At 32.9% G+C, this 13084-nt stretch overlaps 1 pseudogene; it reads right to left on the bottom strand.

Moving 5' to 3' along the window:
* Positions 1–1081: 1081 nt before the first annotated feature.
* On the bottom strand, positions 1082–3588 carry LOC109133896 (uncharacterized; annotated as a pseudogene).
* Between the last annotated feature and the right edge of the window lie 9496 nt (positions 3589–13084).

The raw sequence follows: 13084 nt of genomic DNA, 5'->3' as shown, positions 1-13084 counted from the left end.
TTGGAGAATAATTAAACTTATTTAATTTAATTAAATACTTGGAGGATAATTAACTTAAGCCACTAAATCCACTAACTATATAAAACGTTAGCAGTAAACTTAGGCGTGTAATCTAGATTTTAGGAAATAAATAAATAAAATACTTTAGCTAGTTTTTAGGAAAATATCTTTTTCAAAATCTTTTATAAAAACCGGAAAACAGTTTTTATAATTCAAAAATCCGAAACATTTTAAAAACCGGAAATAATAAATTTTCGAAAACTAAATCTTTTAAATAAAATATAAAAGATAAAATATATATTTTAAAAAGATAATATTTGAAAATCAGTTAATTTAAAATCAGAAAATCTTTTTAAAATCTTTTCCTAACAAACTTAAACTAACTTCCTAAAATATGGATCTTAGTCAAATATCCCTAAAAACTCTAACAACTATATTGGGCACACAATTACTTAGGCCACAAAATTAGCCTTAGAAGTTCCTAAATTAGTTTTAAGTCTTGTTCCCTAATTATTAAGTCTTGTTCCTTAGCCTTGTTCCTATAGTGCCAGGTTGTTCCTTTCATGGGAACAGAACCAAGTTCCTTTGAGAATTCACCACGAACTTAATAAAGCTTTTACTCAACCTTAACAAGAAGATTAATAAATACCCTAATGTATTCTATTCTTCATTCCGTGCTTGATTCTTCATTTCTCTAACATCTTTACTTCGATCTTGATTAATTCTCCGCTTTAATCTTCAATCAAGTATTCTATTAGCTCGAGCATGAATTACCTTGCAATAACATAAATAAAATATACTATGTCTTTTGTGGTTAGGTCATTTTCAAAACTCCAGGGTCAACAAATAGTGTTGCTTGTGAATTGATATTTCAACCTGATTTGTATTTGTGTTGGTTGATTGAGTAAATATGGTATTTTGGTTGTGAATTGGTTGTGATGAACTCAAATTGGAATAGTTCCTTCAATTTACTAATAAACATAGTGGATGTGTTGTTGGTTATGGTAAAGAATTATGATTGGAAGTTCTTAAGTTAGTTCAATAAAACATACTAGTTTCATTTGATTAATGGGAAGCCTTATTCTAGTTACATTGAATAGTAAGTTATACAATTGGATAATGTTCTTAATTAAAAATTATCATTTAGATTATTGAAATGATTTATACTAAGAAAGTAAATTGGACTAATTATTGAAATGAGTTTTAGTGAGTGATGGTTATTGATATTCATTAACATAATTGCGGTGAAATGATGGGATTGTGTTATGGAGTTGAAACATGATGATTTACACATAGAAGGATAATAGTCGTCTCTTAATCACGGAGGTTTAATTAAACTTACTGAGATTTCTTAGTTAGGTTGAATATGTTGTATCATTAATTGATGTGAAGGAATTGATATTGAGACTACTTTAAGATTATGGACTGTAGGCATGGGATTGTAATTAGTTAATTATGTGACTGAATCAGAAATGTTAATATAGTAATGTAGGAGATTGTAATAAGAATGTTAGTTTAATTAATTTATTTATAACTCTGATCAGTGGGGAATGGTTCTTGGGTGTTATAGTTGTTGTTATTGTGATAATGATTTACTTGTAACTAGAATGGTTTTCTACTATTGGTTTAGTAAAGCTCTAAGAAGGTATGATCATTTCGATGAAATCTTACACTAAGATGTATTAATGGATTCATACTCCTGATCTTGCTCAAATCTCTTCTCAAGGGAAACAATGGCTTGATCAACAAGGTAAAGAAAGTAGGTAACTCTAAAAGACTCCTCCCCATATAGCTAAACTGATGGGGTATCTGAATTCTCATCAAAATTTCTTTTTCTTCTAATTTTACATTTTTGAGGAAATATTGGCTTAATATTCATTTCAATAGCAATTCCCTTAGTATTATCCAATGCATTATAAAAGCCAGTTTCTCTATATCCTTCAAAAAAAGATATTAGTCCCTTTATTTTTTCCATAGCAACATCAATAAGCATATCTTTTGATTGTAAGAGCTTGCTAACCATATTAATTGCAGATAATATCTCAAACCAAATGATTATTGCCATTAAGAACTAAAAATCATCAAGCTCATTTATCGCTAAGGATTTAGCTTCACTTTTTATTTTAGGATCAAGATCATTTTCTGATACTTCAAGTAAAGCTTCTCTAAAATCTGACATTTGAGATCTTATAGCTTTAACGCTATCTACACGACTCTCCCAACGAGTGGATGACAATGACTTTGGAGTCAGTCCTTTTACATTATCTTTCAAAATTTGCCACCTTTTAGTAGAATTTGCAAAAATTGTATAAATTCGTTGAATAACTCCAAAAAAATCTTTAGCTTTACCACATGAGTTAGCCATATCACACAATGCTAAATTAAGACTATGACAACCACAAGGAGAATAAAATACTCTTGGATTAATGTCTAAAAACTTCTTTTGAACACCTTGATGTTTTCCTTTCATATTTGATCCATTATCATATCCTTGTCGTCGTGCATCCAATATGTTAAGATCAAGATTTTCAGCTTGCTTTGTAAAACATTAAAAAGTCTTTGGCCAGTTGTATCATTCACATTTAAAAATCCTAAAAAAGATTCCTCAATGCTAACAGAAACATCAACATATCTTATTATCAAAGACATTTGCTCTTGGTGGCTAACATCGGGTGTACAATCAAGTATCACAGAGAAATATTTTGCTTGTTTGATTTTTTTAATGATTTCAGTTTTTATTGCATAAGCAAGCAAAACTCTTAACTCGTTTTGGATGTTATGGTCAAGATAATGCAAGTGAACATCGTCATTTGTAACACGTCTTACATGTTCTTGAACAACAGGGTCAAACTCTGCTAACATTTCAATTAAACCCAAAAAGTTACCATTGCTATTTTGGTACAATTTCTCTTTAGAACCCCGAAAGGCCAAACTATGTTTAACAAGGAATTTCACTATTGAAATTATTCTTTTCAAAACATTCTTCCAGTGCTCTTTCTCTTTTTCAATTAGATTTTGAGCTGTTTTATCTATAGTTTCATTCTTATTTAGTCTCAAACGCAGCTCATACCAAATAGCCATATTATTAACATGTTCCATGCCTGTCTCGTGCTCTCTAAGTCTTTCACCAATATGTGCCCAATCACTAAAATCCTCGTTCATCAATTGACCTCTACCAATCCCTCTTTTGAAAACCTTACAAGAAAAACAAAACACTTTATCAAGCTCTTTTGAATAGACAAGCCAATCTCTATCGCACTTCTCCCCATTAGATAAAACTCTAGTATATAAATTAGCAGTAAATCGTGTAGAAAATTTATCTTTAGGACCCTTCACAATAGAAAGATCTCTTTTAGGACCTTTTATTACTAATACATCAATCATTTTAGTATCAAGAGCATCCCAGTTTCTTGGATCAAATATATCAAACAAAGGTTCAAATGGGGTTTCTTGCTTTTCATTATCATTACTATTATCCTCCACATCATCATCATAGTCATTGTTAGAAACAAAATTTTGATCATCCAAATTATCATTTTCAATAGGCACATCACCTCTATTTTCCGAGTCCACATTTTTATTTTTCATATCAGCATTCTCGTTAGTAACCTCATTTTCAAGAACTTCATCATTTACCTTCTCAATATTTTGATTATCAACATGAATATGAGGCTCTTGTATAATAAATTTATCAAGAGCTCCTCTTGGGATTGAGTTAACTCCTCAAGCCTTTTTTTTTCCTTACGTTTTTCAAACCCACATTCATACTTTCTAGTTTTAGGAGGCATAGGATAAAAACAACTAAGGTGTAAATCACACAATCAACAATTCACCATGTAAGTAAAAATAAAATAAAAAAAGGAGCGAAACAACCTGACAATTAAGCAATAATACTCCAATTTGTGATGAATATTTCCCAATTAATCAATTATTAACCGATGATTTCAATCTAAAAAATCAAAGAAAAAAATCTCATTAAAATATACACAATACATTAATCCTGAAAATTATAAAAAACAATTATGATCTCGTTGTGAAGTAGGTCTGCAGTTAAAGAAAGAATGCTTTCAGATCCTAAGATTAGCAGATCGAAATACAGAGGACTCTTGCTTTGGGAACAAGAGGTCCCGAATTCAATTCTTAAAATGCCCCAAATTGCTAAAACTATTAGTAACCTTTTTTCTAGAACCAGTACAAAATTGAGTCCTTCTCATCAAAATTTCACAATCATGATTCACGCGACAAACTGGATACATCATACAAAATTAAATTTCAAACACAAACAAGACCACATCTTATTTGAGCTTTTATGTCTTTTATGGAATATTTGCTAGTCAAGAAATGAGAAAGTGAAGTTACAGCACAAACCAAAATAAATACTGCAAATCAGAATTAGCCCATACTTTGCAACTTGTTCCAAACAATTAAAATATGATGAACAAAACTAGAACGAAACGAAAATCAAACTCATCATCTACAAGACTACAAGAATTACACGAAAATGGAACTCACTATTTACAACAATTCGAACAAACAGATAATAAAAACAGGAAATAAACAGAAACAATTAGATGAAAAAAATTGAGCAAAAAAACGAAAATGGAACTTAAATTACACGAAATAAACAGCAACAAGCCAACAATTACAACAAAACAATCACAAAAAGCAGAAAAATCCTACCAACGAAAGCAAAGGAAAAAAAGATAAAAATTTGGCAAAAATGTGTTGCAATGCGATATATCATATAACTCATAACTGTATGATGAACTAACAAAAATGCATCATTGTCCCCACTCCCCAATGTTCCTACTGTGTAACATCATGCCATTAAGATACATCACAAGTTGCATCATCAATTCATGAAGCAATTCAAGCAAATGTCAATTAGTTTATTGTAAGAAAATTCCAATCCTTTCAAACAAAAAATTAAACACAAAAAATTGAAAATGGATAAACACAATTGATGAATTGAATAACTAGTGAATGATAATTAACAATTCACCTATGCTTCCCCTTCCATCACAACCTGCTGCAGCCTGTCAGAATCAACACCCACAGGCCTGTCGACCGAACGCCAAGAATCTTCACCCCACAACGTTCACAACTTCTTTTGTCTCGAAATCTTCACAACTTCTCAGAATTTTCACAACGCCGAGAATTTCCAAAATTCCAAATTTACAGAAATCAAAAAATAACAAAAAGTTGAAGATATGAATTTCAATTTCTTTTGTCTCAGAATTAATTGATAATTGATGAAAAAATATACATGAGTTCCGACTATATAAAGAGTGAAAAAAATGAGCCGTTAATTGAAGATTGAATGGAGAAATCAGAAATGATATTTTCATATTTTTTGCAACGGTTAATAAGGAATGAGTGAGAGAATTTGGGAAAGTTGTTAACAGAAATTGAGAAATTTAGAATTTAGAAGATTTCAAAAGATAACAAATTTTTGAAAATTGGAAAGATTTTTAGGGGAAGTTAAAGAACGTGGTTTGCGGTTTGCACGCCGAAATGAAGAATGAAGATAGAGAATTAAACCCAATTTTTTTTTTAAGCTGGGCTGCAATATCCGTAAAATGGGCCCTCAAAATTTGGGGGCCCTGTGCTGATGGTCTGGTTGCACAGGTTAGTGGCCGGCTCTAAGTATAGTTTAATTATGGTGGTTGTTGTGGTGATGGTGGTTGTTGGTTGTACTGTTGTATTGTTTTTGTTGTCGTCTATTATGTGCACCTTATCCTTGCCTTCAAAATTTATCAGCAACATGCATCTCATTAGCAGTGAAGTGAATGAACTACTTCGGGATATATAGGATTAATCTAATTCAACAGCCTGAATGCAGCTGCACCTGACTCATCATCAAATCGATCAGAACGTACACCTACGTGGATCATAACCGAGTCACCCTCAAGGCCAAAGCTTCACCAATTGAATAGCAAATCGCCAACTTGCATTGTTCGGATATCTCACCATGACTATATATGATGTATCATGAGATTGATTAAAGTATAATTTCAGGGATTAGAGGGTTAATTCCTTCTTCAACTATTCAACCTTTATTTGATAAAGCTACAGTGTGATTTCAGAAGATTCATCTATCAAAAAGCTGCATGAGTTTGAAATCGAAATGCATATGTGTCACTAACTGCACCCCAACCCCATAATTAACCAATGACATTATATTGTACATCGCTCCACTTAGAGAAATGCCACTGGTGATGGGTTTGATCACCAAAATCTGAAATTTTGGATTGAACAAAAAAAACTTGGATCCCATTGGTAACATAAAAGTGTTCAACAAATGACACAATATGTCATTGTTCATCATATGAACAAACTCATCACCATGCATTGAAGAAAAGGGGGAAGAATGACACACAGCCAGCCAGTGGCACGCTGCCACGTGGTTGTTGCTGTGTATTTTTGGGAAAATTTGTGGAAATTTCTTCCCAGAAAATCCCTATTTCAAAAAAAATAAAAAATACCAAAATTCATATTTTTTCCCCTCTATAAAATGATACCCATATTGATATATTTCAGAACAAAAAAAAACACTTCTTCAATCTTTCTCTCTCAAAAAATATTGATACATCATTTTTCTCTATAATTTTTTACCTTCTCCTCCTCACATAAAAAGAAGAAAAAAAACTAATTTTTGGTAATTAATTATTATAGTTTTAAGTACTCATAAGATGATTCATTTTTATTTTTAATATGTAAATTATATTATTAATTGAAGTAGGAAAGATAAATAGGAGAGAGAAAGTTGAGGTGTGGTAGTGAAAAGTAGGAGAGATAAAGTGGAGTTTGATGTTTTTTTTGTTCATGAGTGGAGTGGAGATGATACATTTGTTCATAAAATGAACAAAACATGAGTAAGTAGGGAAATTTGGTGATTAAACCCATCACCATTGGCATTGGTCTTAGGTTGTGTTTCAGGACACTCCTCATCCATCGGTGGTGTTGTTCTAGTCAAATTTGTTTGTAACTCGGATATAAATGGTCAATTGTCAGTCTGTAACTACACAGATCAGTTAATTGGATGAATAGTCGATTGTTGATCATTCAAGAGAGCTACAGGCTTTGCAACTAATGGAGAAGTTCAATCAATACATTATCAGTGGCTATTCCGGAAGATTTCTTGCTGGATGGAGGCTGAAGCCTCGTGTTTAGTCGAAAAATTATATGTTTGCCGCGATCCAAAATCAAAGTACCGTGCTTTTTCTGGTTTATTTAACCAATCATACGGAGACCATATTGACCATATGCTTGATTTATAGACATAATAATTAGAATAGGTACGTCATAATACATAATCTATATATATATATATATCTAAAGAAGAATCCTTCAGGCCACGTGGCGCAAATTTAGAGCTTTCAAGCCCACGTGGCATGCTCCATTGATCAGTATTTTTCGAAGCTCAATTAGATGGTCCACGTGGCAAAGGAAACAAAGAATATGAAATTCCCATAATCACGCATATCCCTTCCCTTAATCACGCATATAATAGATTTAGTAATCTATATAATTGACGTCAATTACAGATTTTAATTGATACGTAATCTATATAATTAAGGAAACAGTTATTTCAATCACGTAATCTATGTAATTGATACACTCAAATTGCACGTTAAAAATAAAAAAAGGAATATCTGTTGATCCTTGAGTTTTGAAGATGACCTAACCACAAAAGACATAGTATATTTTATTTATGTTGTTGCAAGGTAATTCATGCTCGAGCTAAGAGAATACTTGATTGAAGATTAAAGCGGAGAATTAATCAAGATCGAAGTAAAGAGTTCGAGAAATGAAGAATCAAGCATGGAATGAAGATTAGAATACATTAGGGTATTTATTAATCTTCTTGTTAAGGTTGAGTAATAGCTTTATTAAGTTCGTGGTGAATTCTCAAAGGAACTTGGTTCTGTTCCCATGAAAGGAACAGACCTGGCACTATAGGAACAAGGCTTAGGAACAAGACTTAATAATTAGGGAACAAGACTTTAAAACTAATTTAGGAACTTCTAAGTGACTAATATTGTGCGCCCTAAGTAATTGTGTGCCCAATATAGTTGTTAGAGTTTTTAGGGATAATTTGACTAAGATCCATAATTTTAGGAAGTTAGTTTAAGTTTGTTAGGAAAAGATTTTAAATAGATTTTCTGATTTTAAAATTCTGATTTTCAAATCTTATCTTTTTAAAATAATATTTTATCTTTTATATTTTATTTAAAGATTTATTTTCGAAAAATATTATTTCCGGTTTTTAAAGTTTCGGATTTTTCGAAATAAAAACTGTTTTCCGGTTTTTTAAAAGATTTTGAAAAAGATTTTTTCCTAAAAACTAGCTAAAGGATTTTTATTTATTTATTTCCTAAATTCTAGCTTACACGCCTAAATGATTTACTGCTTCAAGTTTATGAGTTAGTGGATTTAGTGGCTAAGTTAATTATCCTCCAAGTATTTAATTAAATTAAATAAGATTAATTATTCTCCAAGTTTGCAAAACCACGTATTTGTTACTGCTTCTATGAAGTGAAGTAATGGTTAGTGGATGATGTACATGACTTAGAAAAATAATTTAATTTAATTAATTAATTAGAATCATGGAGAACATGTGATAATGGTCTAAGTTAGTGGAAATCATGTCTTGTCTTAATGTCTATAAATAGGCGCCTAATTCACTTGAGAAATTTCTGATTAGTAAAATGTGTCTGACTTAGTTAATTTGTCTTAAGTTATCTAAAGTGTCAGTGCCTTTCCTTGAGAGAATTCATACTTACATTAATCGAGTTTTATTACTCTTCCATTGTTTTACAAAGTGTATTTTTGAGAAAAAGGGTTTGAGTGAACTCTTGTAAGTGTGAGAAAGCTTTGAGTGAAGCAAGAGAAAGAGAAAGAGAAAGAGAAAGGAACTTCGAGTGAAGTTTGAGAGAAAACGTCATGTTGGGAACTGTCGTTGGGAACTTGAGTTGAGTGACTTAAGTTGAGAATCGAGAGAAAAGTAATAGGTTGTAATCAGAGTTGTTTTGGCCTATTATAGTGGAAAGTTGTTTAAAATCCCTTGTGGTCGAGGTTGTTTCTTCCTACTAGGCCTAGGAAGTTTTTCCTCGTAAAATCTCTCGTGTTCCCATTGTTTGTTCCCAAGTTTACTTTTAATTCCGCAAAAAGTAGTGCTTATTCTCTCACTATAATTCACCCCCCTCTTATAGTGCTCATATTATACAACAATTGGTATCAGAGCGGGAACTCTAATATTCAGGAAACCCTGTTGAGTTCAAGATCTTGAAAAATATGAATACTAGAGAGAAACTGGAAGAAGGGTACTCTACGCAGAGGCCACCAATGTTCAATGGTAAGTTTTACACTTACTGGAAGAACAGAATGGAGATCTTTATCAAAGCCGACAATTACCAGGTATGGAGAGTCATAGAGGTAGGTGATTTTGAAGTCACTACCACTAATGACAAGAATGAGGTAATTCCTAAATCTATATCTGATTTTGATAAAGCTGATTTCGAAAAGATGGAAATTAATGCTCTTGCTATAAAATTGCTTCATTGTGGTCTTGGTCCTCATGAACACAATCGTGTCATGGGATGTAAAACCGCAAAACAAATTTGGGATCTTCTTGAAGTCACTCATGAAGGTACGAGTGAAGTTAAGAGATCAAAAATAGATCTTTTGATGAACCAATATGAACTTTTTCAAATGAAATCAAAAGAGTCTATCCAAGACATGTTTACACGCTTTACTAATATAATTAATGAGCTAACATCTCTTGGTAAAGTGATTACATCTGAGGAACAGGTACGAAAGGTCCTAAGGAGCCTTCCTAGGGATCGTTGGATGGCTAAGGTAACTGCCTTCAGGAAACTAAGGACTTTACTAAGTTCAATTTGGAACAACTTGCTGGTTCCCTCATGACTCATGAGTTGCAATTGGACAATGAAATGGAGATATGTCCAAGCAAAAGTCGATTGCCTTAAAAGCTGATGAAAGTGAAGGCTCAGAAACAGATGAAGAAGAATCTGCTCTCATGGTCCGAAAATTCAAAAGAATGTTTAGGAACATGAAGAAAGGTGATTACAAAGGTAAGAATAAGAAATATTCTAACAAACTTGTTTGTCATAAGTGTGGCAGTTCTGAGCACTTCATCAAGGATTGTCCCCAATGGGAACAAGAAAAAGGCAAAGGAAGGGAACAGAGCAGAGATAGGAACAAAGAATACAAAAACTCCTATACTCGATCTGACATGAAGAAAGCTATGGTTGCTGCATGGGGAGACTCTGACTCTGAGGAAGAAGATGATCCTCAACCAAATGAGGAGACTGCAAACTTCTGTCTTATGGCTCTTGACAATTCCGAATCTGATGAAGAGATTGAATCTCTTGAGGCAAGTCTAGACACCATCAAAACTCGTCTTAATTCTTTAAGTAAAGAAAAATTATTTGAGTTTATTGTTGACGCTGTAAATGATTGCAAAGATGAAACCATTAAACTAAAACAATGTCAAAATGCTTTAAGTGTAGCAAAGGAACATACCTCTTGGCTTAAAAGTGTTCGAGTTGATATTGAGAAAAGATTTTTCGAATTGTTTGACAAAAATCTTAAATTAAAAGAGGATTTCGAAAATCTTAAAAATGAGAACTACTTGTTGAGCTTGAGTTGTCACAACTAAAAGAGTTTGTTCCTGAAGTAAGTTCATTTGACATTAAGTCAGTTCCCTTGCAAAGTTTCAAATCTGAAATAAACGAATTGAAAAATCATGTTTCATTTTTGGAAATTGAAAATAAGGAACTTAGGGGAACTGACCAAATGAGAAATGAAAAGAAAATGCTACCTATTCCAAACTGGATTAAGAACCTCAAACAAAACGAACTGAAGGTCTTGGTTTTAATCACAAAAAGAAGTTTGAAAAACCTAAAAAGAAGTTTGAAAAACCTAAAAAGAGAGTTGATTTACCAAGTGATAAAGTTTGTATGTTTTGTGGGAACACTGGTCATTTTAGGAACTCTTGTCCTAAAAGACTTGGTCGCATCAATGAGAACTTGGAAACAAGTAAAGTAATTTGGAAAAAGAAATCTATTGTTCCTGAAGGAAAGGAACCCAAGAAAGATTGGGTTCCTAACTCTAACAATTAGTTTTCTTGCAGGTTGGAGTGAGGGGGAACAACACATGGTACCTAGACAGTGGTTGTTCTAAGCATATGACTGGAGATAAATCAAGATTTCTCTCACTCTCAGCCTACAATGGTGGAAGTGTGACTTTTGGTGACAACAAGAAAGGTAACATAGTTGCCATGGGCAAAGTTGGTAAGTCATCGTCACATTCCATAGAAAATGTGTTTCTAGTTGATGGATTAAAGCATAACTTGTTCCCAATTCTGTGATAGAGGGAACTGTGTGAAGTTTAATAGTGAAAAATGTTTGATAGTCAACAATAGCACAAAGGATATCATTTTGGAAGGAACAAGGAAAGGGAACACATATGTTGTGGATCTCAACCTTGTTCCCAAAAACAAATTCACATGCCTTAGTGTTATTGATGATGATTCATTCTTATGGCACAAGCGTCTAGGTCATGCTAGCTTTTCCTTGCTTGACAAACTGCGTTCTAAAGAACTAGTTTTAGGTTTACCCTCTACTAAGTTTCATTTAGATCATGTTGTGATGCATGCGCAAAAGGCAAGCATGTTAGGTCCTCTTTCAAGTCCAAAATGTGGTGAGTACCACAAGACCTTTAGAGTTAATACATATGGATTTATGTGGACCTATGAGGATACAAAGTAGAGTGGAAAGAAATATGTGTAGTAATTGTAGATGACTTCTCTAGATTTACTTGGGTTATTTTTCTTTCTAGCAAGGACGAGACTTATGATGAGTTCCTTGTCTTTGCAAAGAAAGTACAAAATTTGAGTGGTCAAATTACTTCACCTTAGATCCGACCATGGTAAAGAGTTTGAAAATTATAAGTTCGATGACTTTAGCAGAGACAATGGATTAGATCACAATTTCTCAGCCCCTAGAACACCTCAACAAAATGGTGTTGTTGAAAGGAAGAATAGAACACTAGAAGAGATGGCTAGGACTATGTTGATAGCTAGTGGACTTCCTAAAAACTTTTGGGCAGAAGCTGTGAATACTGCTTGTCACATTATAAATCGAGCCATGGTAAGACCTTTATTAAATAAAACGCCCTATGAGCTTTATTTTGGTAAAAAGCCCAATATTACATATTTCAGAACATTTGGATGTAAATGTTTTGTTCATAATAATGGGAAACAAAATATTGGAAAATTTGATGCTAGAAGTGAAGAAGCTATTCTTAGGATATTCTTCTAGTAGCAAGGCTTATAGAGTGTATAATAAAAGGTCTATGTGTGTAGAAGAAAGTGTGCATGTTATTTTTGATGAAACAGATAAATTTGATGCAAGCACACAGGTTGAAGATGACTTCGAAATAGGATTGACAAAAGACCTAAGTCTTATTGATGAGACTTTGGAAGACGAAGTCATGGGAACAAAGCCAAGGGAACAACATCCTGTTCCTGTTCCCAATGAGGAAGAAGAGGAACTAAGTGATGATGCACTAGTGAATGAATCCACTATTGTTGAACCTGGTTCCCAAGTACAGGAAATGAAGATGATCAAGGAAACCAAGTTTCCATCCAGGATTTCCAACCAAAGCCTTGGAAAACTCATCGTTCCCATCCTGTGGAACTAATAATCAGTGACATAAATAAGGGAACTCAAACGAGATCTCAATTGAAAAACTTTTGTGCTTTTCATGCTTTTCTTTCTATGTTGGAACCTAGGAATCATGAAGAAGCTCTCACTGATGCTGATTGGATCGTAGCAATGCAGGATGAACTTCATCAATTTGAAAGAAACAAAGTTTGGCACCTTGAACCTAAGCCTAAACATAACAAGGTTATTGGTTTAAAGTGGGTGTTTCGAAACAAATTAGATGAGTTCGGAACTATCATAAGAAACAAGGCCAGGTTAGTTGTGAAAGGATACAATCAACAGGAAGGCATTGATTATGAAGAAACTTTTGCTCCAGTTGCAAGATTGGAAGC

The sequence above is a fragment of the Beta vulgaris genome, chromosome 8, assembly GCF_026745355.1.
Source record: "Beta vulgaris subsp. vulgaris cultivar EL10 chromosome 8, EL10.2, whole genome shotgun sequence".
NCBI lineage: Eukaryota > Viridiplantae > Streptophyta > Magnoliopsida > Caryophyllales > Amaranthaceae > Beta > Beta vulgaris.
The sequence above is the reverse complement of the archived record's forward strand: the minus strand, read 5'-3'. Positions and strand labels throughout refer to the sequence as shown.